The sequence below is a fragment of the Xenopus laevis genome, chromosome 5S, assembly GCF_017654675.1.
Source record: "Xenopus laevis strain J_2021 chromosome 5S, Xenopus_laevis_v10.1, whole genome shotgun sequence".
NCBI lineage: Eukaryota > Metazoa > Chordata > Amphibia > Anura > Pipidae > Xenopus > Xenopus laevis.
The window spans coordinates 119,125,209-119,151,825 of NC_054380.1; the positions used below are offsets into that span (position 1 = coordinate 119,125,209).

General features: G+C 39.2%; 1 long non-coding RNA gene across 1 annotated transcript; it reads right to left on the reverse strand.

Moving 5' to 3' along the window:
- Positions 1–13,476: 13,476 nt before the first annotated feature.
- On the reverse strand, positions 13,477–26,360 carry LOC121394316. The gene is made up of 4 exons (XR_005961650.1): positions 26,231–26,360; positions 17,660–17,794; positions 15,948–16,149; positions 13,477–13,730 (listed from the first exon to the last, which is right to left on the reverse strand). It is a non-coding gene; the product is annotated as an uncharacterized LOC121394316 (long non-coding RNA).
- Positions 26,361–26,617: the final 257 nt, after the last annotated feature.

A 26,617-nucleotide genomic window follows, 5' to 3' on the forward strand; every position in this document is an offset into this window, starting at 1 on the left:
GGATTGGAGAAAAGCTGATGTTATTCCAATATTTAAAAAGGGAGTAAGATCTTAGCCTGGCAATTATAGGCCAGTAAACTTGACATCTGTGGTGGGCAAATTATTTGAAAGCTTGTTAAGGGATCACATTCAAAATTGTGTCCTAGTCAATGGCATTATGAGCAACAATCAGCATGGCTTTATGAAGGATAGGTCATGTCAGACAAATTTGATTGCTTTTTATGTTGAGGTAAGTAAGATGCTGGACAGTGGGGAGGCAGTAGATGTGATCTATTTCGATTTTGCTAAAGCGTTTGATACTGTGCCCCATAAATGACTGCTTTCTAAACTAAGGTCTGTTGTACTTAATGAAGTCGTTTGGATAGGGAACTGGCTACAGGATCAGGTACAGAGGATGGTTGTTAATGGTTCATTCACTAATTGGAGTAAGGTTCTTAGTGGGCTGCCCCAGGGCTCGGTATTCATTAATGACTTAGGGGAGGGTGTTGTTAGTAATGTATCAGTGTTTGCAGATGACACAAAACTATCCAGCCCAATTAATTCTATCCTTATACCCTTAATGGGACTGCACTAGGCAAATCCATTATGGAAAAGGACCTTGGAGTCCTTGTAGATAATAAACTTGGATGTAGTTCATATGGCCAATAGATCATATTTTCCATCATATTTTCCAAGAAAGCATACCCAAGCCACCTTTTCAAATACTGAAGTGCTCCAATTGTCTACTGTTGACTGTATATTGATTCTATTACTCGATTTAATCTTTATTTTTATGTCTACTATGTATAACTAACCAAGGTATCTAGATTATTCCAACCCTATAACATAAAACTGTCTCTTTTCCATGGCTTGATATAAAAAGGTCATTTTAACTGGTAATTGGTCAGCATTGGGACATTCATCTCAAGCTAGTTCAGTCAACCAAGGGATTTTGTACTGCTGAACTTTCATTGTCTCCTCCTTTGTCTGCTGTTGATTAGTACTGATGTTGGTGATGAGCATTAGCTGGAATGTGAGGGAACTATAGCTATTTCATATCTAAAATGTCTATTTTTACTGTCTATGTACTTTATTTCCTTGCTCAGCTGTTATATATATATATTTATTGTAAGATATGGGCGTCTAAAGGGCACTACATTGTGTGTATTTTACCAGCATTAAGCTGGTGAAATCTAAACTCCAGGGAAAACTGTATTGCTGCAGCTAGTAAAGCAGTCTCAGGTGTGAACCGGCTCAGTAAAAGCTGGATTATGGGTCCCTGGAGTGGATGGAAGAGAGCAGGGTGGGATTCCATCCCTTGCGTTATGTAAGTTTTGCAGCTGCCGAAACTAGGTTGCTAGTTAATTCGTTAATTAAGGATTTAAAAGTCGGTGTGGAGCAACACCTCCGTGCTGCTGCTGATGCTTCCCTAGAGACCTCCTGGAGTGGAGGAGGGTAAGGGGCCATGGAAAGGAGTGCTTTTGAGCACCTGAGAACAAAAGTGTGATTCCCCTGAGTTGGAGAGAGCTCCAAAGGTCTGGGAGAGGACCAGAGAAAACGCTCCCAGGAGACAAGAGTGTCTCAAGTGTGCCCAGAGAGGATTCTGGGACTTGTGCTCCATTGAAAGCCAGTGAGGGCCAAACTCAAGAGAGAACACCAGTGAGGGTGTAATGCTGGACTGTCTGTTATGTGATTCCCCATGTGAAGCCAGTGGGCTTAAGAATTGTGTTCTATTGCAAATAAACGCCTGCAATTTAACCGTAAAAGGCTGTGTCAGTGTCCGTTTCTGTGCTGAAATCTGTGCCGGGGCCTTGTCCTCACTATATATATATATATATATATATATAGATATATATATATATATATATATATATAATATATATATATATATATATATATATATATATATATATATATATATATATATATATATATATATTTATATATATATATACACACACATACATAACAATTATTAATCAGGAAAAATCACCAAACGTTAAAAATATTATATGATTTATAAATTATATTATTATAATCCTATCTAATAGATGATGGAGCTAAATAGAGAGGGAGACCTCTCTTTCATTATACCATTACACTGCAGTAATTAAGATAGAAGTGACAGCTGTGTGCACTGGGAATAGGTCCAAAACCTGAAGTAGTAGGAGCAGACTAGGACCCAACCCACTTTCTAGTCATTACTATAGTCTGTGAAAAATCTTTATTGAGAAACAACTCCACCCTGACATAATTTTTTGCTGGCTCACAAAATCTGAATCAGTTGACAAATATCCATACAGCATCTCTCTTTATTGATGTCCAGTCCTAACAACCATACATCTCTGTGTGCATCACACAGTTCAAAGGCTATGAATGATAAAGAGAAGGTTGTAGCCAGGTAGTCTAAAAATCAATGGCAGAAAAGGCAAGGCTAAGCATGAAAGATGTATAGTGTCAGTACATCTTTATAGAAACGGCAACTTCTAATACTGTGTTTTTTCGGTTGCATAATGGGACCAAAATCATGCAGCCTGTAAATAAAAACAGCATTAATTTTATGCAGAATAACACATTTTTGGGTGATGCAGTAGGATTTATAAGAATGTGTATAAGAATGTTGTGTTATTTACTGATATCCTTCAGTGGTTGCCAATTAGCAATAAACTATCAGCTCTGATACCAAACTTAAACTTAACATAGAAGAAAAATACATGTTTGTCCAATTTCTATAATGTCTGTATATTTGTGTCTAATCTTTGACTCCTCTCTCTCTTTCTCAGATAATATTAACACCACTGTCAAAACTTGTCACTTTTTCTTACGCAATATTGACAAAATCCGTCCCTTTCTCTCGCCTGCTATGGCCAAGACATACATGCATGCTCTCATCCTATTCCGACTATATTACTATAATATTCTACTGACTGGGCTCCCTAACTCCCATCTCTCCCTTTTACAGTCTTTATTTAACATCACTACCAGAATTCTCATCCAAAAGGGTACAAGCCCCTCCCCTGCTGAAGTCCTTATCATGGCTTCCCATAAAACAAAGAATAACTTACAAAATGCTGCTCAAAACCTTAAAAGCCCTTCACTCTTCTGCACATAACTATATCTCATCTCTTTTCTCTCTATATACTCCTGGTCAAATCCTCCCCTCCTCTCAGAGCAACCACTTGCACCCCCACTACTACTGCTGTTCCATGCATCAAACCATTCTGTCTTGCTGCTCTGTATATTTGGAATGCTAATTTTTCAGAAGAGAATCATTCCTCAATGTCATCAGATCTCAACTCAAAGACTTCCTCTTGGAGCACTTGCATAACACCTGAAAAGGGAACTGGCACTTATATGGTAGTATCACCCACTGTAGCCTACATTACTTAATATCCCTCCAATCTGTGTCTGTATGTTACCTTTTCTTTTAGACTGTCTGTAAGCTCTACAGGGCAGTGACCTCCATCCTTTTGTCTCCTTGACAATAAGCACTTAATATGTATTGTAACTATACTTTCGATTTTTTGTGTATTGTATTTTTATACTTATTTTTAATTATTATTGTAATGACTCTGTGTTTATTATACTAATTTGCTTTGCCCTCTAGGAGCGCTATACAAATAAAAATATACATGCATACATACATACATAAACAGAAAATAACTAATACATTCTTGTAAATCCTATAATCCTTAGAAAATAAATAATTTCAAATATTTAGAAAATATAAGTGGTACATGCAGTTCATAAAGATTCTTGCCAAAACATAAAGCAATTAAAGAGATGGCCCCACCCACATTGTCGATTTAGCAGACCCAATGTCTGCCTGGCCCACCATAAATCTGAAAGATATTAATTAGAAAAATAGATTGCTTCCTTAAACACACTCTTATTTTTGCATAGAATTTATTATCTGACACTGATAAACACATATATATGAGATTAAAGGAGACTAGAATAAGACAGTAGATGATGAATTGTATAGGAAGAGGCAGTTCAGCTAGGGAACAGAGATAGAAGGCAGTCAACAGAAGAAGAGGTTAATGTAATGAAGGACTGTCACAATCGCCGCACGGAGCAGGTCCTGGAGCTCCGGGCGGCGCAAGGACGCCAATGACATCACAATGGCGCCAAATTCAAAATAAAAATGCTAGACGCCAGAATGGCTCCCAAGTATAGGAAATATTCCCTAAGTGTATCCTGGGTTTCCTGTGAGCTGATATTGCTATCTTGTTCCTGATTACTTATCTTGACCCCTGCCTGGACTTTGGACTTTGCTGTTATCTGCCTGCCCCTGAACTCTTGCCTGGATTCTGACTACTCTTTGGATTAACCCTTTGGACACCGCGACCTTGCTCCCTCAAGAGGGCTTCCTCCTCGATCCTGACTACCTCCCTGGAGGGGGCACTACTCCGAAGTCTCAAGAGAACACTCACAGGTTTCTCCTTCCTTTACAGATTCGTCTGGCCACTAAGACCATTGTCGGCTCAGCGTTCATTGATTTTGGAGCTGCTGGGAACTTCATGGACGCTCTATTTGCCAAATATATGGAAGTTCCCTTATTTCCTTTGTCTACTCCTCTTCGTGTCACAGCCATTGACGACAGACCCCTGGAGTTTATTTCCATGACGACTGGGGAATTGCCTGTGCAAGTTGGGACTATGCATAAAGAAAGACTATCTGTGGTCGTGTACCTGGATGTCATCCTGATCTTCTCGAAAGACCTTGTATCTCATCGCTCCCAGGTGAAAGAAGTACTCTCTCGTTTGAGGAAGAATTCTCTCTTCGCCAGGTTGGAGAAATGTGTCTTTGAGGTGTCTAAGATTCCTTTCTTGGGTTATATCATCTCTCCAGAAGGTTTCGAGATGGATCCCATTAAGGTGTCAGCAATCCAAGAGTGGCCCCTTCCCTTGAGCACCAAGGCTATTCAAAGGTTCATCGGATTTGCCAACTACTACCCGCAATTCATCAGGGGGTTCTCATCCCGTATTGCACCTATCCTTACTCTCATCCGAAAAGGGGGTAATCCCAGGTCTTGGCCTTCAGTTGCTGTAGAAGCTTTTCAGGCCCTAAAGGACGCATTTTCTTCTGCTCCAGTCCTCCATCATCCGGATCCTAAGTTACCCTTTTGCATTGAGGTGGATGCATCTGAAGTAGGTGCTGGGGCTATTCTATCCCAGAGACATTCTGCCGATGGGAAGTTGCACCCCTGTGCCTTTTTCTCCAGAAAGTTTTCTCCTGCAGAACAGAATTACGATGTAGGGAATCGAGAACTTCTGGCAGTCAAGCTTGCTCTTGAAGAGTGGCGTCACCTCCTAGAGGGTTCTTCAATTCCAGTCACGATTTATACTGATCATAAGAACTTGGAGTTCATACATTCTCTCAAGAGACTGAATCCTCGTCAGGCCAGGTGGGCCCTGTTCTTCTCCCGCTTTAACTTTGTTCTGATCTATAGTCCTGGCTCCAAGAATCGGAAGGCCGATGCGCTTTCCAGAAGTTTCACTCCGGGCGATCGTCTACCAGAAAGACTTGAACCTATTATTCCCCCCACCAAGATTATTGCATCTCTATTTCCCCAATTTGCCGAACGAATCTTGGCTGGACAGTCTTCTGCTCCTCCGGATACCCCCATTGGGATGGCTTTTGTTCCCTCCGAGTTACGTCTTCCTATTCTTCAACAAACCCACTGCTCCAAGCAAGCAGGACACCCTGGTCCTGAAAAGACTCTTGAACTCCTTAGACGTTTAGTCTGGTGGCCGACTATTCGTAAAGACGTCAAAGACTTTGTTGCTGCCTGTACCGTTTGTGCCACATCCAAACCTAGCCATTCTCGCCCCAGTGGGTTATTACAACCATTGCCTATCCCATCTAGTCCATAGACTCATTTAGCAATGGACTTTATTGTTGAACTTCCCCCCTCTAGTGGAAACACTGTGATTTGGGTGGTGATTGACCGCTTTAGCAAGATGGCCCATTTCATTCCCCTGCGGAAGCTTCCCTCTGCTGTGGAGTTGTCTCAGCTCTTCATCCAGTATATTTTCCGTCTGCATGGTTTTCCTGTGGAAGTGGTCTCTGGCAGAGGTTCTCAGTTTACTGCTAAGTTTTGGCGTTCCCTGTGCAAAGATCTGGGTATTACTCTCCAGTTCTCCTCCGCTTATCATCCCCAGACTAATGGAGCAGCTGAACGAGTAAACCAAGCTTTGGAACAGTTCTTGAGGAATCATGTCTCCCTTTGTCAAGATGACTGGTCTGATCTCCTCCCATGGGCGGAATTTGCTCATAACAATGCATGCCACACTTCCACTGGAAGGTCTCCGTTCATGTCGGTGTATGGTCAGCATCCTCAAGCCTTCCCCCAAGACTTTGTGTTGTCTGACGTCCCGGCTGCTGATGACCATGCAGCCCACATGTCTGCTATTTGGGCTGCAACCAAGTCAAACTTAGAGAAGAGCGCTCTGGTTCACAAGACGTTTGCAGATCGTAGACGTAGACCCTCTCCTCCCTACAAGGTTGGTGATAAAGTCTGGTTGTCTTCCAGGAACATTCGGTTGAAGGTGCCATCTCCTAAGTTGGGTCCGAAGTTTGTGGGTCCATTCTCCATCTCGGAGGTGATCAATCCTGTGGCTGTCAGACTTCAGCTTCCCCCTGAGATGCGAATTCCCAACGTGTTTCATGTCTCTTTGGTGAAACCCGCTACCTCCAACCGCTTTTCTGTGATCCAGTCTCCCCCTCCTACTATTTCTGTGGATGGTCAACAAGAATATGAGGTGGAAAAGATCCTTGACTCCAGAATCTCCAGGGGCTCTCTTCAGTACCTCATCAAGTGGAAGGGCTTTGGCCCTGAAGAATGCTCCTGGGAAGGACACTCTGATGTGCATGCTCCTCGTCTTGTGAGGGATTTCCACTCTAAATTTCCCCAGAAGCCAAGTCCTGGTGGTCCAGAGGCCCCCCGTGAGGGGGGGTACTGTCACGATCGCCGCCCGGAGCAGGTCCTGGAGCTCCAGGCGGCGCATCCTCCCCTGCCGGCGTCACTCCCAAAATGGCGGCGCCCATGGCCGCCACGTGGGTAGCGGCGCCGGCACGATGACGTCAGCGCGCCGACGTCGGCGCAAGGACGCCAATGACGTCACAATGGCGCCAAATTCAAGATAAAAACGCTATCTAGACGCCAGAATGGCGCCCAAGTATAGGAAACATTCCCTAAGTGTATCCTGGGTTTCCTGTGAGCTGATATTGCTATCTTGTTCCTGATTACTTATCTTGACCCCTGCCTGGACTTTGGACTTTGCTGTTATCTGCCTGCCCCTGAACTCTTGCCTGGATTCTGACTACTCTTTGGATTAACCCTTTGGACACCGCGACCTTGCTCCCTCAAGAGGGCTTCCTCCTCGATCCTGACTACCTCCCTGGAGGGATCTCCCGGCTCCCTGACAAGGACACATTTTATTGGTACCTGTCCATATTGTTTGAAGATCACTAAGTGAACTGTGGATATTGATACTGGAGGCATACAGGGTTTTTTTTGTGATTTATATTTTATTTTATTGAGTTTTTATGTTTTACAGTATAACATAATACATAAAATGAAAAAGCAGAATAATATTAGAAAGGAAAGAAATAACAACTAAAACGTATGCGCTGAAGAGCTATCATATATAAATCTATGATTCATTTTGGCAGTGTATAAAATTTTGAAATCATATGTTTGTTGGTCCTTAATATAGCTTATTCATTTCTGTGGAATTAATCTTGTATGACTTTAATTTAATGTTGATGAATGATACTTTATTTGAGAGGGTAAACTTATTTTTGCAGATAATGTATTATCTGATACTAATACACAAATATATATGATATTACAGAAGATTGGAATTAGAAAGTTGAGAGTGGCTGATGAATTTTATAGAGATAAGCAAATCAGTTATGGAACAAAGAAGGCAGTCAACAGAAGAGGTTAATGTAATGAAGGACACGTTTGATTGTTACCTGTCTGTATTGTTTGAATATTACTTAGTGAACAGGGGTTATTGATATTGGATGACTACAATTATTTTTTGGCATTTATATTTTATTGAGTTTTTATGTTTTACAGATGAAAGAAAGAAAGAAAGAAAGAAAGAAAGAAAGAAAGAAAGAAAGAAAGAAAGAAAGAAAGAAAGAAAGAAAGAAAGAAAGAAAGAAACAAGAAAAGAGAGAAAGAAAAAGTAAGAGAGAGAAAGAAACAGAGAAAGAACTATTAAGTATGAACTGAAAAGCTCTCGTATATAATTTTATAATTAATCTTTGGCAGTGTATGAAGTTTTAAAAATTGCATGAATGGTGGCTTAAATATAGCTGATTTATTTTTGTATTATGAATCATGTATGACTGAATTTAAACAGAGTAAGAGAAGAAATGTAATTATTAAATTTAATACATAAGTGAATGGAGAATGATTGAATAAAATCTTATTTTTGACAATGTGATTTTAGTGCTGTTAGAGTATTCTTTGTGGTCAGATTCCTTAGGAAACAAATGATAAATTGTAGAGGAAATTGAACCAAGAAAATGATGGATAGATGATAGGCTTTTGTTGGAGACATGGCAGAATAATGAATTATAAAACAATTCACATATTATATTATGTTATTGGAGGCCACCTACAGTACTAATAATAAAAGTTAAGGGTGGCCACTTTCATGACTCATAAGAGGATACTGATTCCTCTAATAAGTGTTTTGTTTCAGGGGATAATATTGACTCCAAACATTAATTGGCCAGTAGTGATGAGCAAAAATTTTGCCATGTACAGATTTGCCACGAACTTGCAGCAAACCGGTGAAAATATTTGCAAAAAAAAAAGACGCACGACAAACACATACATCATGGTTTATTAATTTTAATGTGGAATACAAAACATCCAAATATTTTCTGTTGGTGGTCAGATTTATTATTAAGCTAGTAGTGATATATATATATAAACTTTACATGGTATTTTTGGTTAAACAGCAACAGAGTTACTAAGGAGGTTATTTACTAAACCCTGGTCGGGCTCTTTGGGGCAACACTGGATTTTTTTTTTAATTTTTCAAGATTCATTAAAGACCTATGCAGAAAAACCCAGAATCCCCAAATCAGCCATTTCACACCTGCTGAGATTGTGACAATGTGTCAGTGGCAGATGTCCCTATCCTATTTTGAAGTTTCTGTGGTCTGTGCTGGAATTAGCCCGAAAATTCGACCCTTTTGGAAAAAAGCCCAAAAAAATCAAGCAATTCAGGAAAAAAACAAAGAAAAAATTGTATGATTAGTGCCATCATCAAAGTAGACGTGATCAAAAAAAATTGAGTAAAACAGGAAGTGCTGTCATTGTAAGCCAGAAGTGAAGTCATTGGAAGTAGACGTGACCAGAAAAAATTAATAAATATCGCTATTGAGAAGACCCGCAAACCTGCCAAACAGCCGACCCTCGTCTTTGCCCGCACCCGGAACTTCTACCCGCAACACGCAGGGTACCGCAGGTTTTTGCGGGTAACCCACGGGTACCCAACCCGCTGTAGGACTCTACTTTGTATGCCAAGTTAAAATGAATAAACCATATATTTATGTGTAAATGTAAGGAATCGGAAATACTAAGCAATGTAATGTTACATAACTGATATTGAGACTAGTCATAGTAGTGTTATAGAATCCAAACAACTTCTGTACTATCTTAAATGAAAAATAAACTCCAAATATACAGGTTTGAACAAATATTTTACTATAAAAATAAAACAGCACAACAGTGCAGAAAAATGTTAAATGCTGTTGGAGGAGGAGGAAGAGGGTTTCCCCTCCAATTTAGGACAATGTCCTTGATATCTTGGAGCTCCCTCAAGATGTGATGCAGCAGGTTGTCCTCTGTTTGGGTCACTGCAGATGTGCTTGCACAAAGTTTGAAGCGCAAGCACCTAATTTGTCTCGTGGACACCTAATTTGATGAATTTGCTATTGATTTCATTATACTTTTTTTGGTTGCACCTCACACATAATGCAAACCTTTAATACAAGTATAATCCAATACAAAACTAGCATTAGTTGAAGACTTTTGAAGAACTTATTTGTATGATGATGAGGCAGCAGGACTTTTGGCAGCACTCGTTTCAGAGATCTCATTTGCGTACTTGTAGACTTCTCACTTAGAGGCAGCACTTAGAGGCAGCACTTAGCTGCAGGACTTGCTAGTACTATTATATTTCTTAAAAGGCCACAGACAACAGCATCAGCCTTAAGGATGTGATTTCAAATGGAAGCACATGTTGAAGAGAATGCCAATACGATTGCAACAGGACTTTATTAATATTAGCACAAAGCATGTGAAAGATTTGAGCATTTCTTTAAGATATTGGTATTGGTAAGAATGCAGGTGCCTCTACATTTTCTACACACTGGAGAGTAAAGAGTAGGACCCAACTTGACTGACAACTAGGCCCACCAAGATGAAAATTGAATATTTCAGAGAGCAAATGACAGAAAGAATTGACAGACCCCAACCAGAAGGAATTTGCCAACTATGCGGCAGTAGTAGGTGTAACATTATTAGGGGCCTTGACAGACCCCACACCAGAATACATTTGAATGCTGCAGTAGTAGAAGCAATATTATCATTAGTCTTGATAGGCCCCAACTAGAAGAAATTTGCAAACAGTGCAGCAGTAGTAGAAGCAACATTATTAGAAGCCTTGGTAGGCCTCAACTAGAAAAAATTGCCAACAGTGTGGCAGTATTAGAAGCAACATTAGTATTAGCCTTGATAGGCCCCCACCATATGCTCCAGCCGCTATTGGTGGCAACTTTGGGTGCTGATTGGGCTCGAAAAAACTCTTCCACACACCCATGAGATCACCACCTCTGCTGTTGCTGCTGCTAGTCCCCTGTCTCTGCTGGATGGGTGGAGTAGTGGAGGCCTGAGAAGTGTCAGACTGGGTGAAGGCATCCACCAGTTTTGCACACAGAGCCCTCATCAATTGACCCACCCTCCACTCTTTCTCTCTCTCTCTCTGACTGGGTACAAAGAACTCCTCCACCTTTCCCTTGTACCATGGGTCAAGCATAGTTGCCACCCAGTAATCCTCCCGGTCTTTGATGGAACAGATCCGGGGATAAAGTCTGTATATGGGCAGACATGTAGAATAGGTGCCCCCAACCAACCTCTGAGGGCACCTCTTCTATATGGAGGAGGAGGAGGCAGAGGGGGCTGCAGAAGAGGCAGAGTTACACTGTGGCCATCTCCAACTGTGAGCCTCAGAATCCCCTTCACTTGCTACAGGGAATGGGGAGCTAGCTCCTCTTCCCTGAGGAATGGGAGGAGGTCTACCAGAAGCACCACTAACTCCGGTGCACTGCCACTTTGGTGCTGCTCCCAAGTCATCCTGTGATGACGTTCCCATATGTGACCCTGTCTGCCCCCTGCTGGCAGAACTGGCCATCACCTTGCCTGCTGTGGAGTGCTGGAGATGGTCCCCATCCATATGCCCAGATTCTCTAGACCCAGGTGCCGTGCTGCCCTGTTGCCTCCCCGCCCCCTAGCAGTGGTTTCTTCATCTATTGGCTCAGCTCTTCTTCATCATCATCAACAACACACAGTTCCCCCCTGAACTGCTGCTGTTATTCTCCTGAGCCAGCACCCAGGGTCTGTCCCTGTCCTCCCTCAGACTAGACCCTGCATCGTACGTGGCATCCACACCTACATCCAGCATGCTGACTACACACCAGTAACCTATTGCCCTGCCATTAGGGGACCCTACCTAATATCCCCTACTGATGTGGGCTGTGCCATGACCTCTGCCTCCTCATCAGACAGGAATACACCCCCCATACCTGTCTGCTCCTCAAAAAGATCCTGGGTGTCTGGGCCCAAGTCCACCTCAGGATCAAACAATAAGGGGAATGGGGTGTCCCCCAGCACTGAGCCGGCAGGTAATGCCACCTCCTGCCGCTCACTGCAGACGAGGTAGCCTGGGTAAGCCAGTCTACAAAAAAAATCTGGCACAGTCCTGCCTGTGCCAGTTGCCCTACTGCAACCCAATGCTGCCTGCTTCTACTGCTGTGGTTGCTGCCGCTTTGCTGCTGCTGCCGCACTACAGTGCCCAGAATGGGGATGGCACATGGGCTGGGCTGTTGAGGGGTACAATGCCCATGGCCAGCACCAAGGCCTTGTCCTCTCTCATCCCTCCCTATCCCACCCTTCCTCCGTTCCACCCTTCTTCCCACTGCCACCCAGACCTCCAATCCAACCCCTCCTCCCTCAACCATGGCCCATCATAATGGCTGCACCTTAACTAAAAAAAATAAAAAAACATAAGTTTTTTTTTTGGATATTTGGGGGAAGGAAAGGAGAAAAAAAATAAAACCCTAAACAAAACCCCTTAGCAGAAGTATGCGCCCTCAAGGGATACACACCAACAGACAGACAGAAGGGCTCTTGGGTCGCACAGGTGAGCAGCCAAGCAGAAGAGGGAAAACAGTAAACTGAAATTTACAACTTCCACTTCCACTTGCACAAAATCTGACATGTGGCAAAAAAAATTGGCGCAAGGCGAAACAAGACGTGTGGCACATTTTTGATGCGGTTTCGCAAAACGCAAAAATTCACCGCTTATCTAATTATGACAAAATTTTCACCCAATCCCTACTTTTAACTACTGATTAGCAAATCAGTTTGTGTCACCCAAAAGTGCTCTTTGTTTTTCTTAACAATTATATATCATCATGTAGTTGCCCTCAGCATGGCCTGGAAATTACCGTCTCTTACGGGAAAGGGATCTACACTCTTCAAAGCAATGTAATAAGGAAAGGCAGTGCTGAGTTTCTCATTGTCAAACATTATTATAATTGCATTCATTAGCAGGTAAAGTAGGCAGAGAGTTACATGTGCTGATTTATATCTGAAGTCTCTGACAAGTAAAGTACATATATTTTTTCATTGTCATTCTTTTCCATATTAGAATACATTCTACATTAATTAGGGCATCAAATTGTGGGATTGAGTATATATTTTTTCTTTTAATTGTTGTTTCGCTCTTATGATGGTGGTAATGAATGTGTTTAAAACACCCAAGGGCTAGTTTCTCAACAAATAATTGCTTCTCTAGAATTCCAGACTCGCTCGACTGTTAATGAGAAAATTGTTACATTTGTAACGCATAAATGAAGCCAACCCCTGAGGGAAAATGTTATATTCAAAGAATGTGTTTATCTAAGCACATTATTTTATACAATATTCTAGCATTTGTTGCTTCACTCCTACACAGAGACATGTTGTTAAACGGTTGCAAGCAGTGGAAAGGTTCCTGGCCTGGTTCCTGTACTGTCAGAATAGAAGACTCCTTTGGAACCCATGGATTTGTCAAGAACATTTTATATTGGAAGGGTCTGGTTTGCAGCCTTCACATATTATTGAACAATGGAAAATTCCAACTGTTTTAAAAAGCTGAAAGAAAAGTATCTGAATGCTTCAGATCCACCCAGTGGTCTTTATATAATGTCAACAGGTTTTAGGTGTAAAAGATGTTTTAATGTTTCACATTTATTTCATTTGATACATCATGAAAATATAAAAGTTATATGGAGAGTAACGTATCCTGATGGCCTCTAATTATACCATAAAACATTTCGTATAGGTTACTTTAATTTTATTATTTTTTCTTCTTCATACAAATGGCCAGATTCGAATTCTGAAGAAGCTGATTGGTCGCAAAATGCGTCAGGTGATTTTCACTTCCAGGTACAGCCTAAAAGGAGCCAAAAATAAATGGAGGACACTCTAATTAAAGTGATACAGACACTATAAAAACTACTTTTTTAAAATATGAATGTACATTAAAAGTTACCTATAGGTCATGTTGATAATTTTTTGCTGAGAGTAATTGTTAATTGAAGTTTCTAAACCTGACTGTTCCATCTCAGCCTGTCAGTTAAAGTTTCTAATGCTAACAGACTGCTGCTGCACATATATGGCAGCCCCTTCATACAGAAACATGGGACATCAGACAGGTAATGTAAAAGCTTTGTGCAAATACTTTGTGGCAAAGTTATAAGTCGCTTTCAAAGGCAATATTATGATAGATGTAAAAAAGAGTTTAATTTCTGATGTCAGTATCAGTATGCATAGATGAGTTCAAGTCAATTGAGGTGCAAATTAGCCCCAATTCACCCCATAAGTGGCACCACAAACACTATTTCAATATTATGGACCTGCATGTAAAAGGGGCCAGAGTAGGGCCTGGGTATTAAACCTTCATTACCTGGATGGACCCCCGTCAAACCTAGCCCCTTAGGCCCTGACTTTCTGGTATTTGCTGGACACAATGTGCCCACCGACTCCTTGTAGGGGCCACAACTGCCCAAGCTAGTCCCTGACTAACTTATGCCCACTATAGCGTACTAGTTACCACAGCTTTCTCACTACATAAGTCACTATCTCTTCCAGGGAATGACTCAACTATTCAAGAGCCCGCTGCTCTCTTTCTTTCCCATGATGCATCTCAACATTCCTACCTGCAACCTGCCCTTTATAACCAACTATCCTCCACCCACTGGGGACTTTCCCTCAACAATTGTTATTCTTTAGCTCCTTCTAATGGCCCACCTGAAATTGTGTATTTAACCATTACTTAAACAATTATTTTAAACCATTAACACTTTACCCTATTACATGCACACTCAATATAAATTGTACACACTCACAGAGGGAATCCTTGCAACAGGATCTTGACAAACTGGCAGTCTAGGCAGCTAAGTGTCAAATGAGATTCAATATTAATAAATGTAAAGTCATGCACCTGAGATATAAAAATATCCAAGCCACTTATACCCTTAATGGGACTGAACTAGGCAAATCCATTATGGAAAAGGACCTTGGAGTCCTTGTAGATGATAAACTTGGCTGTAGCAAGCAATGGCAGTCAGCAGCATCAAGGGCAAATAAGGTCTTGAGCTGTATTAAAAGGGGCATAGAGTCACGGGAGGAGGGGGTCATTCTTCCACTTTATAGAGCACAGAATATATATATATATATAATATATTTATTATATATAAATATTCGGATGGGTTTTTTAAAGTGAGAGCTGTGAAGAATTCTCTCCCTGAATCAGTTGTACAGGCTGATACATTAGATAGCTTTAAGAAGGGCTTGGATGGCTTTTTAGCAAGTGAGGGAATACAGGGTTATGGAAGTTATGGAATACAGGGTTATGGTTATGGAAGTATATAGCTCATAGTACAAGTTGATCCAGAGACTAGTCTGATTTTGGAGTCAGGAAGGAATTTGTTTCCCCCTCTGAGGCAAATTGGAGAGGCTTCAGATGGGTTATTTTGCCTTCCTCTGGATCAACTAACAGTTAGGCAGGTTAAAAAAAGTAAAAAAGGTTGAACTTGATGGACATGTGTCTTTTTTGTAACCTAACTTACTATGTTACTATGTAATTTATTGATTATACATATGGACATAGTACTCTATACAATTAGTATATATCCAATAAATAAAACATTCATAATATCGTTGGATTTCATACTCCCAATTTGTAACACGAATACCAGGCAGTACAAGGAGAGAACATTAGTGTATGGCTAGCTTATATAACTCCTGGCCTTTAATTGTGATACACCTGCTGGCCAAAAAGAGTACAGTATTGTTATTATTTCACAAGGGTCAAAGCGGCCTTTTGTAAAGCAGGAACATTTCAAATTAAAAAATTAAACATGACACACAATAAGAGATTATAATAGAAACTATAATATACAATGTAAAATGTCTTGTATTTCAAAATGATCATTTAGTATAGATGGTATACAGTATGTTAATAGTTAATATATTAAAGAATATTAAAGATTGTATATTTATATATATTCTTTAATATTCTTTAATATATTAACTATTAACATACTGTATACCATCTATACTAAATGATCATAAGATGCATATATATATATATATATATATATTTTACCTGTTGGCTGTCTTACATGTGGCAAACTCAGGATCCATCCACTATGATATGGGTAAGAATAGAAAACATTTTATGAAAGATTGTATATTTCCCCATTTAATTATCTTGTTTTTAATTTCTTGAAAAGTAATATATTTTGATGCTCTGTCAGCAGATTAAAAGAAGGGTCTCTCAATTCTCTGAGGTCCATCATTACTGAAATCTAAAGTTATTGAAAAAATAGGATAACAGGGTATTAGTTTCAGTACTGGTTTTCACCAAATTTGGTAACTGGACATCTAAATTAGAGCTCAAATATATAATTTTAAATGTGAAAACCTAATGTAATACAGTATGTGTTTTTGATATTTAAATTCAGTCAAGCTGGACTATGAATCTTTCTGATGAATGTTTCCTGGGCAATGGAGTAAGTAAAGATGTATGGGTTGGTAGGTAAGGAATGGGCTTGTTTCCTGTATGGTGAAGCACCTTAACGTTTCTAAAAATCTCTACTGCAAATGTTAGCATTTCTGCAGTGGGCATAGAAAGTGGCACTGTTTGCTCTTAGCACCAGCAGGGGTACAATTTATGTTCTGCTGGAAGGGGGCTGCTTTCTGTAGATTTGACTAATACAGCCTACCTGGCTCTAGAAATCTCAGGTACCTACAGGTGTCAAACTTGACTAAAACTTCACTTTTTCTCATTTTATTAAAAAAATGTTTGACCCAACTACCAAACCCGTATCCCCTTAATTTACCAATAAAACTTCTTGAAAAAATTGGTGCAACAAAAAGTTTTGACAAAATCGAGCAGATTTGAATTGTGCAATTTTATGAACTGTCACTCCAAAAACTTGAATTTATCGAATTGTCGCACGAAAATGTGAATTTATCAGATTATCGAATGAAAATCAGTTCAAACTGCCCAAAATTATAGACAATCCTGAAGGGAAAAAAACATATTCCAATAGTTAAGGGGGTTGATCACCTTTAAATGAACTTTTAGTATGATGTAGAGAGTAATATTCTCTCAATTTGCCATTGGTTTTAATTTTTTATGATTTGTGGTTTTGAGTTATTTAGCTTTTTTTCCCAGCAGCTCTCCAGTCTGAGTCCTAATTCCCCTAGCAACCATGCACTGATTTGAATAAGAGACTGGAATATGAATAGCAGAGGGACTGAATAGAAAGATGATAATACAAAATAGCAATAACAATACATGTATAGCCTTACAGAGCATTTGTTTTTAGATGGGGTCAGTGAACCCCATTTGAAATCTGGAAAGAGTCTGAAGAAGAAGGTAAATATTTCAAAAACTGTAAAAAAAAAATAAAAAAATGAAGACCAATGCAAAAGTTGCTTAGAATTGGCCATTCTATAACATACTAAAAGTTATCTTAAAGGTGAACCACCCCTTTAAAGGGACCATCTGCCATTGACTTGATTACTTTAATTAATGATACATGATTTCAACAGGTTTTTGCTGGAGTATTTTCAGATTCCAATTCAGAGCATAATAAATCTTTTTTTCTCTACAAATGCAAGTTTTTCCCATTTAAAAACTCAACCAGAGACCAGAGAGGTTTAAAAAATAATAATACATCTTAATTATGTGGCAAACATATAGGAAAAATGGAAAGTTGTGCTCACCACTAAATTTTAAACTAAGTGAGGGTGCAATGAGGCTGTGACCACAAAATTCATACAGACAAATGTAAGGTCCTCTGTACTCACCCATTATCAATATATTGAGGACATTAGGACATGTCAGGACATGAATGATCAATTTAATATTACCGGTTTTGCAATTCCCAAGCTCATCATTATATAAATGTGTATACTCAGAGCTGCAATCCAATGTATTCAATGCTGAATATAATAAACAAACATTATAATTAAAGGCATCACTAACATGTAATTGACTCTGATTCATATAAGGACTTTGTACTATATAGACAAAGAAAAAAAGCTGTAGTAACTTACAAATGTATATTCAATTTTACTTCAGTTACACACATAAATTGTCGCTGATGCCATAGTAACATATGATCCAATTGAGCTATGTGTAATTAACCCTTTAAGTGCCACAGAACGTAGAATCTACGTTCTGTGGAAAAGTAACTTGAAATGCCACAGAACGTAGATTCTACGTTCTGCAGCACTTCCGGGTTCTCGAGCGGAGGAGCGGCTGTTAGAGCCGCTCACTCCGTTCCTCCTCGATCCCCTGCCCCTAGGCAACGAGCAGAGCAGGGGATCGAGTGGCCCCTGGGGCGCGATCGCCCAGGGCCCCCAAAACAGTAGCAGGCACGTGTCACTTACGTGTCCTGCTGCTGCAGCCTGTACTGCGCCGTCCAGCTCCGCCCCCACAGCACAGGATTCACGTCGCAGATGTCTTCCTGGGGCCCTTCCAGATCATCTGCAACAGTCTCCAGCGACTTTTTCAGGTTAGTGCAACAATTACACACACAAACACACCTACACACACTTATTACAGTAATACACACTTAGGTTCACACTTACACACACTTACACATACATTTTTGGGGATTGGGGGGGTCAATTACACTCACTGCACTCACACACACATGCACACGCACACACGTGCACATAACATGTGATTTACCAATTGTACACACGCACACGCACATACATGGCATTGTGGCTTTTTTTTTTCCTTATTGCATCGTCTCTTTTTTTGGCTGAAAAAAATGTTTTATTGCCATTACGAAGAGCGTATTCGCTAACCGTACTGTGCAATACCTTTGTATGTTATTTCGATGATTATATTGCAATTTTGGATATTTTGGTGCATTTTTAGCCATTTTATTGAATTTTTATCCATTTTATTGCATTTTCAGCTCTGCATATGTTGTGTTCACTTGTTTCTAGCCGTATAACCTATTTGGCCCAGCTAAAATATTCAAACTGTGATTCTGACGGACGATAACACTAGTCTGGAAAAAAAAACATTGATTTTTGTGGTTTTATTGGATTTTTTTGCATTTTGCTCTTTACTGCCTTATTTTGTTTTGCCTTGTAAATTTTATCTACTGTATATCCATTTGGGGGTCTCTGTGCGCTACATAGTTTGGTATATCTATGCATATTGGGCATCAAAGTGTTTAGTAGACCCCTGGCGTTCATATTTAGGATGTTTTATGCTGATACGTTACGAAATGTGGGGCATATAATGGGTAAAATTCAAGCTTTGTGACGATTTTCAGAAATTTGATAAAAACCATTATGTTCAGCATTGCTTTGCATTTTGGCAGTTTGCAGTAGGAACACATATTTACCCATATTGGATTCGTCAGAATGTGTACTTTCTGAAAATATATGGTTTTCTGGGGTCTCTGTACTGTTAGGGGGGTCTAATGTCGCATAATACACACACCAGGTGCTTATATTGCAGCAGCCAGCGCGTCAGCCGTGAAAATGTATATACACTATTGTCATTTGGGGGTCTCTGTGCGCCACATAGTTTGGTATATCTATGCATATTGGGCATCAAAGTGTTCAGTAGACCCCTGGCGTTCATATTTAGGATGTTTTATGCTGATAAGTTACGAAATGTGGGGCATATAATGGGGTAAAATTCAAGCTTTGTGACGATTTTCAGAAATTTGATAAAAACCGTTACGTTCAGCATTGATTTTCAGTTTGGCAGTTTGCAGTAGAAACACTTATTTACCCATATTGGATTCATCAGAATGTGTACTTTCTGAAAATATATGGTTTTCTGGGGTCTCTGTACTGTTAGGGGGGTCTAATGTCACATAATACACACACCAGGTGCTTATCTGGCAGCAGCCAGTGCGTCAGCCGTGAAAATATATATACACTATTGTCATTTGGGGGTCTCTGTGTGCCACATAGATTGGTATATCTATGCATATGGGGCATCAAAGTGTTCAGTAGACCCCTGGCGTTCATATTTAGGATGTTTTATGCTGATAAGTTACGAAATGTGGGGCATATAATGGGGTAAAATTCAAGCTTTGTGACGATTTTCAGAAATTTGATAAAAAACCGTTACGTTCAGCATTGATTTGTAGTTTGGCAGTTTGCAGTAGAAACACATATTTATAAATATTGTATTCGTCAGAATGTGTACTTTCTGAAAATATATGGTTTTCTGGGGTCTCTGTACTGTTAGGGGGGTCTAATGTCGCATATTACACACACCAGGTGCTTATATTGCAGCAGTCAGCGCGTCAGCCGTGAAAATGTATATACACTATTGTCATTTGGGGGTCTCTGTGCGCCACATAGTTTGGTATATCTATGCATATTGGGCATCAAAGTGTTCAGTAAACCCCTGGCGTTCATATTTAGGATGTTTTATGCTGATACGTTACAAAATGTGGGGCATATAATGGGGTAAAATTCAAGCTTTGTGACGATTTTCAGAAATTTGATAAAAACCGTTACGTTCAGCATTGCTTTGCAGTTTGGCAGTTTGCAGTAGGAACACATATTTACCCATATTGGATTCGTAAGAATGTGTACTTTATGAAAATATATGGTTTTCTGGGGTCTCTGTACTGTTAGGAGGGTCTAATGTTGCATATTACACACACCAGGTGCTTATATTGCAGCAGCCAGTACACTATTGTCATTTGGGGGTCTCTGTGCGTCACATAGTTTGGTATATCTATGCACATTGGGCATCAAACTGTTTATTAGACCCCTATGTTTATATTTAGGATGCTTTATGCTGGTAATGATACATGGACAATACGATGCTGGAAAGTTGAAGCTTTGAGGCAATTTTCAGATATTTCACCAAAACTGCCAAATTTGGCAAAGCCTTGCGACTCAGTAGTTTGGAGCAGAAAGGCATGGGTACCCATTTTAGATTCTGTAGAATGTGTACTTTCCAAAAATGTATGGGTTTGGGGGGTAAACATATATTTCTGTGTTTTTACCCCACAAAAATGCAGTCAATGTGTTGATCTTTCATTAGCTGGTTACCCACAGGACTATTTCTATGCGCTAACTTCATTTTGGGGCCTCTAAATGCCAGATACTTTGGTAAACCTATGAACAATGGCCACCAAACTGTTCGGAGGAACCCTGGCAATCATATTTAGGGTGCTTTTTCTTGGTGCGTAATGATACATGGGTGATATGGTGCTGGGAAGTTGAAGCTTTGAGGCAATTTTCAGATATTTCACCAAAACTGACAATTTTGGGAAAGCCTTGCGACTCAGTAGTTTGGAGCAGAAAGGCATGGGTACCCATTTTAGATTCAGTAGAATGTGTACTTTCCAAAAATATATGGGTTTGGGGGGTAAACATATATTTCTGTGTTTTTACCCCACAAAAATGCAGTCAATGTGTTGATTTTTCATTAGATGACGTTACCCACAGGACTATTTGTATGCGCTAACTTCAATTTGAGGCCTCTAAACGCCAGATACTTTGGTAAACCTATGAACAATGGCCACCAAACTGTTTGTAGGAACCCTGGCAATCATATTTAGGGTGCTTTTTCTTGGTGCGTAACGATACATGTGTGATATGGTGCTGAGAAGTTGAAGCTTTGAGGCAATTTTCAGATATTTCACCAAAACCGTCAATTTTGGGAAAGCCTTGTGACTCAGTAGTTTGGAGCAGAAAGGCATGGGTACCCATTTTAGATTCAGTAGAATGTGTACTTTCCAAAAATATATGGGTTTGGGGGGTAAACATATATTTCTGTGTTTTTACCCCACAAAAATGCAGTCAATGTGTTGATTTTTCATTAGATGAAGTTACCCACAGGACTATTTGTATGCGCTAACTTCAATTTGAGGCCTCTAAACGCCAGATACTTTGGTAAACCTATGAACAATGGCCACCAAACTGTTTGTAGGAACCCTGGCAATCATATTTAGGGTGCTTTTTCTTGGTGCGTAACGATACATGTGTGATATGGTGCTGAGAAGTTGAAGCTTTGAGGCAATTTTCAGATATTTCACCAAAACCGTCAATTTTGGGAAAGCCTTGTGACTCAGTAGTTTGGAGCAGAAAGGCATGGGTACCCATTTTAGATTCTGTAGAATGTGTACTTTCCAAAAATATATGGGTTTTGGGGGGTAAACATATATTTCTGTGTTTTTACCCCACAAAAATGCAGTCAATGTGTTGATTTTTCATTAGCTGAAGTTACCCACAGGACTGTTTGTATGCGCTAACTTCATTTTGGGGCCTCTAAATGCCAGATACTTTGGTAAACTTATGAACAATGGCCACCAAAATTTTCAGAGGAACCCTGGCAATCATATTTAGGGTGCTTTGTCTTAGTATGTAATGATACATGGGTGATATGGTGCTGGGAAGTTGAAGCTTTGAAGCAAATTTCAGATATTTCACCAAAACCGACAACTTTGAGAAAGCCTTGCGACTCAGTAGTTTGGAGCACAAAGGCATGGGTACCCATTTTAGATTCTGTGGAATGTGTACTTTCCAAAAATATATGGGTTTTGGGGGGTAAACATATATTTCTGTGTTTTTACCCCACAAAAATGCAATTAATGTGTTGATTTTTCATTAGCTGAAGTTACCCACAGGACTGTTTGTATGCGCTAACTTCATTTTGGGGCCTCTGAATGCCAGATACTTTGGTAAACCTATGAACAATGGCCACCAAACTGTTCGGAGGACCCCTGGCAATCATATTTAGATTGCTTTTTCTTGGTACGTAATGATACACGGGTGATATGGTGCTGGGAAGTTGAAGGTTTGAGGCAATTTTCAGATATTTCACCAAAACCGACAATTTTGGGAAAGCCTTGCGACTCAGTAGTTTGGAGCAGAAAGGCATGGGTACCCATTTTAGATTCTGTAGAATGTGTACTTTGCAAAAATATATGGGTTTGGGGGGTAAACATATATTTCTGTGTTTTTACCCCACAAAAAATGCAGTCAATGTGTTGATTTTACAGTAGCTGAAGTAAAGTCCTGAACAATTTGGATGTGCTAACTTCATATTGGTGTCTCTAAATGCTAGATACTTTGGTAAACCTATGCATAATGGGTATCAAACTGTTCAGTGGACCCCTGGCAATCATATTTCAGGTGCGTTTTCTTGGTACCTAATATAGTTTGGGATATGCGGAGCAGCAAAATAAAACCTTTGAAATGATTTTTCAGAATTTTGAATTTTTTTTAGAAAAACCGCTATGTTCAGACAAGCTTTTATGTTTGGTATTTGGGAGTAGAGAGACATAGTTACCCATTTTGTAATCGGCAGAATGTGTACTTTTCAAAAATGTATGGTTTTCTGGGGTAAACCTACGGTTCCAGGATTTTTTGCCTTGGAATCTAAAGCATGCCGTTTTCTGCCTTAGTGCTTTCAAAATTCGGTAATATACTGCAGGGAGTTTTTGCTGTACAGAAGTCCTAAATCTCCCTAAAACTATACATATCTGGTATTGGCACGTTCAAGAGACATAAGGCTTTCCAAATCAGTTGGATTTTCATCTGTAAAAATAAATATTTTTCTGGTATAAATTGATATATGATGAAAAATGGTAATTTTTCATTTTTTTTTTGGTATTTAGCACTATAAATTTTTTTGCACAGGTGGAAATACATGAAAACTCAGGCAGATTTAGAAAGCTCAGTTTCTACCGAAAAAAACAATGTATAGTTTTCCTAGGTAAACTATAGGTTTCCCCTCAGAAAATGCCCCTAAAGTGAGAGAGCACAAAATGTTTCAAAAACGGCTCGCATTTCGCGTAACCAAAATGTGAAATTCTGCTGGCACTTAAAGGGTTAAGTTGCCCATAATTTCTTATTGAACATGAAGACCAAAAAAAAAACCACATCCTTCACTATACTTTAACCAGGAACCCCGACTGTGATTAGCCAATTCAAACAAAATGTATCTGCCAAATTTCTAACTTGGATTTGATGCAACATAAAACATTGGAGCCTGTGTAAATAAATGTAATATTTACAGAGCAGGAACAGGATTTGTAGAACTTCTATCAAATAAAAGATAAGGGTGATGCAGGGAAATGCTGTCAATTTGTTTCCAAAACAGGCTGCTCCCAGTCTGACTTATTATTCTATACTAATTATTGTTGCAATTTCCAAATATTGCATTCCTTCATTTCGTTGCTTCAGAACTTTGAGTTGTTTTGTTTTTAATCTTGTATTTGTGCCTATAAAGTCCAATGCTACCACTTTGTACACCTACTTTAGGTTTGGCACGAATATTCTTGAGATAGAGCATAAAGTACAGGTATGGGATTTGTTATCCAGAAACCCTTTATCCAGAAAACTTACAAAAATTACAGGAAACCCATCTCCCATGGACTCAATTATAATCAAATAATTAAAATTCCTGCATTTTATTTTAATTCTAAAACTGCAGCCTAGGGACAGTAGATGCTTAATTAGGTACAGTATATTAATATTTCTTCTATAAGATTAAACGAAGTTGCTCATAAATGACACATCACTCCTATTATATTATATTTTATTGATACAACACCACTGTCACTTTCTTATGGAGGGGCTTCATAAAAGGAATGTAAAAATATAATTTTATTTACCATTTTAAAGCCAGTGCTTGGAACTAAATGTGGTGCTGATATGAATACTATCTAATAGTAAGAGTACAGACTTATTAAATGATAATCATTCTAGCACTACTTTTATAATATTAATTCCAACATTTACTGAAGAACAGGTATGGGACCTGTTATCCAGAATGCTCGGGACCTGTGGTTTTCTGAATAAGGGATTGCTTTGCTTTGCATAAGGATTATTTATATCTTAGCTGGGATGAACTACAAGGTACTGTTTTATTATTAAACAGAAAAGGGAAAACATTTTTAAAAAATTTACAGTAATTGATTAAAATGGAGTTAATGGCAGATGATCTTCCTGTAATTCTAGATAATGGGTTTCTGGATAACAGATTCCATACCTGAATTATCTAGTAGAAGCAAGTTTATGTAAAATGGTAGAGGCCTCTTTGAAGAGGTTGAATTTAAGGGCAAGCTTGAATCAGAGTAAGCACCAGAAAAGTAAATGTCAGCACTGATGTATGGTTTTCAGCAGAGGCTTTTGCATCTTCCAAAATGCTGACTATTAATTATCTGATGTATTGTACTCTTGTACTGGCTAGTAGTAAAGAAATGTACATCTGAGAGACAAATATTTATTTTCCTTTTAAGATAATAATTAATGAAATGAGTGAAAATTTGATTTTGTGAGAAGTAAACGCATCAAATTAATAAACTCTGTGCTCTGTATACCATTTGCAGGTAGAATTAAAAGGCCAGGGGTAATTCATGTAGAAAGAAATAACCAACTTTACTAATAGGTGCTAATATGAATGACATGAAGTACATGTATAACTGATATGGGATGAAAAGAGGGTGATATAGAATGTCCACAGACATTCCCAGTCATGGCTACCTAGTGCTGTGCTACTGGAAGAGATCGGCACCCTCCTCAAGCACAATGGGGAACATTTTTGGTGGTGAAGGCTTCGTCACGCTTTGTGCCTCTTCGTCAATAGCAAATTCGATGCCACTACGCTAATTCGCTAAAATGTAAAGTTGCGTCTCAGCAGCCGAATGCTGGCAAATTTTTGCTAACGTTAATTTGTCATCGTGAGCATTTCAAAGTAAACTTTCACTGACGTTTTAAAGACAATCCCGCTTTAAAATATGAAAAAACGCCAACGCTTTTTAACATTTTAACTACTTTTCGGCATAGAGGATATGATGTCACTGACATAAGATTGAGGAGGATGTAGCTTGATTTTATCAGTTCGCCAGGTCTAAGCTGGCGAAAGAAACTCTGGCGAAAAAGATAAGATTCTGTAAAATTCACACGTTAGTGAATTTGCAGAGTAACGATCGTTCGCCTGTGCAAAAATTCACATGGCGATACGCCTGTTATATTTGCCGATGTCCCTGCATATATATATATATATATATATATATATGTGGTGGCACTAAACAGGGGTGCTTAATCTCTATTTGTATTAACAATAGATATTTTATTAACTGCCATAAGATCAAAAGAGTAAAGATTGACCAGTCCCACCACAATTTGATCACATGTGCAAAAAAAAATGGTTTCCCTTTAACCATAACTATATTTACCATATTTATTGAAAACAGTAAGTAAATATAACAAATTGTCTAGCTTTAAAATTAAATATTTCAGACAGGAAGACCTAAATATCCGTATGCCAACATGCCTATTAAATGCACTGTTACAAAACATTGCCTTTAGATGGACACAGGAATCTAAAACCTGGCCATTTATATATCAGATAACAAAATATATACTTACCTTTATTGAACCTACAGTAAAGTATGATGTTAGAAGAGCCATATTGTTAAAAGGAAGAACTGGGGCGAAATACAGGAAAAATATTGCTAAAGGACCTGCTTTAATCTGGCAAAAAAAGCTGATGCTAGTATTTCAGCAGGACTATGATCCCACAAACAGAGTCAAAATAATGAGTAGTTCAAAAACAAATAGGTGAATGTCCTTCAAAGGCCCAGCCAAAGCCCTGACTTTGTTTTACATGTGAGTCTGTCAACCAACTAAAATGAAAAAAACCTGGAGCCTGCCTTAAAGGGCATGTAAAGGCGAAAAAGTAAAATTCCATTTTTACTTTCTTTAATGAAAAAGAAACCTATCTCCAATATACTTTAATTAAAAAGGTGTACCGTT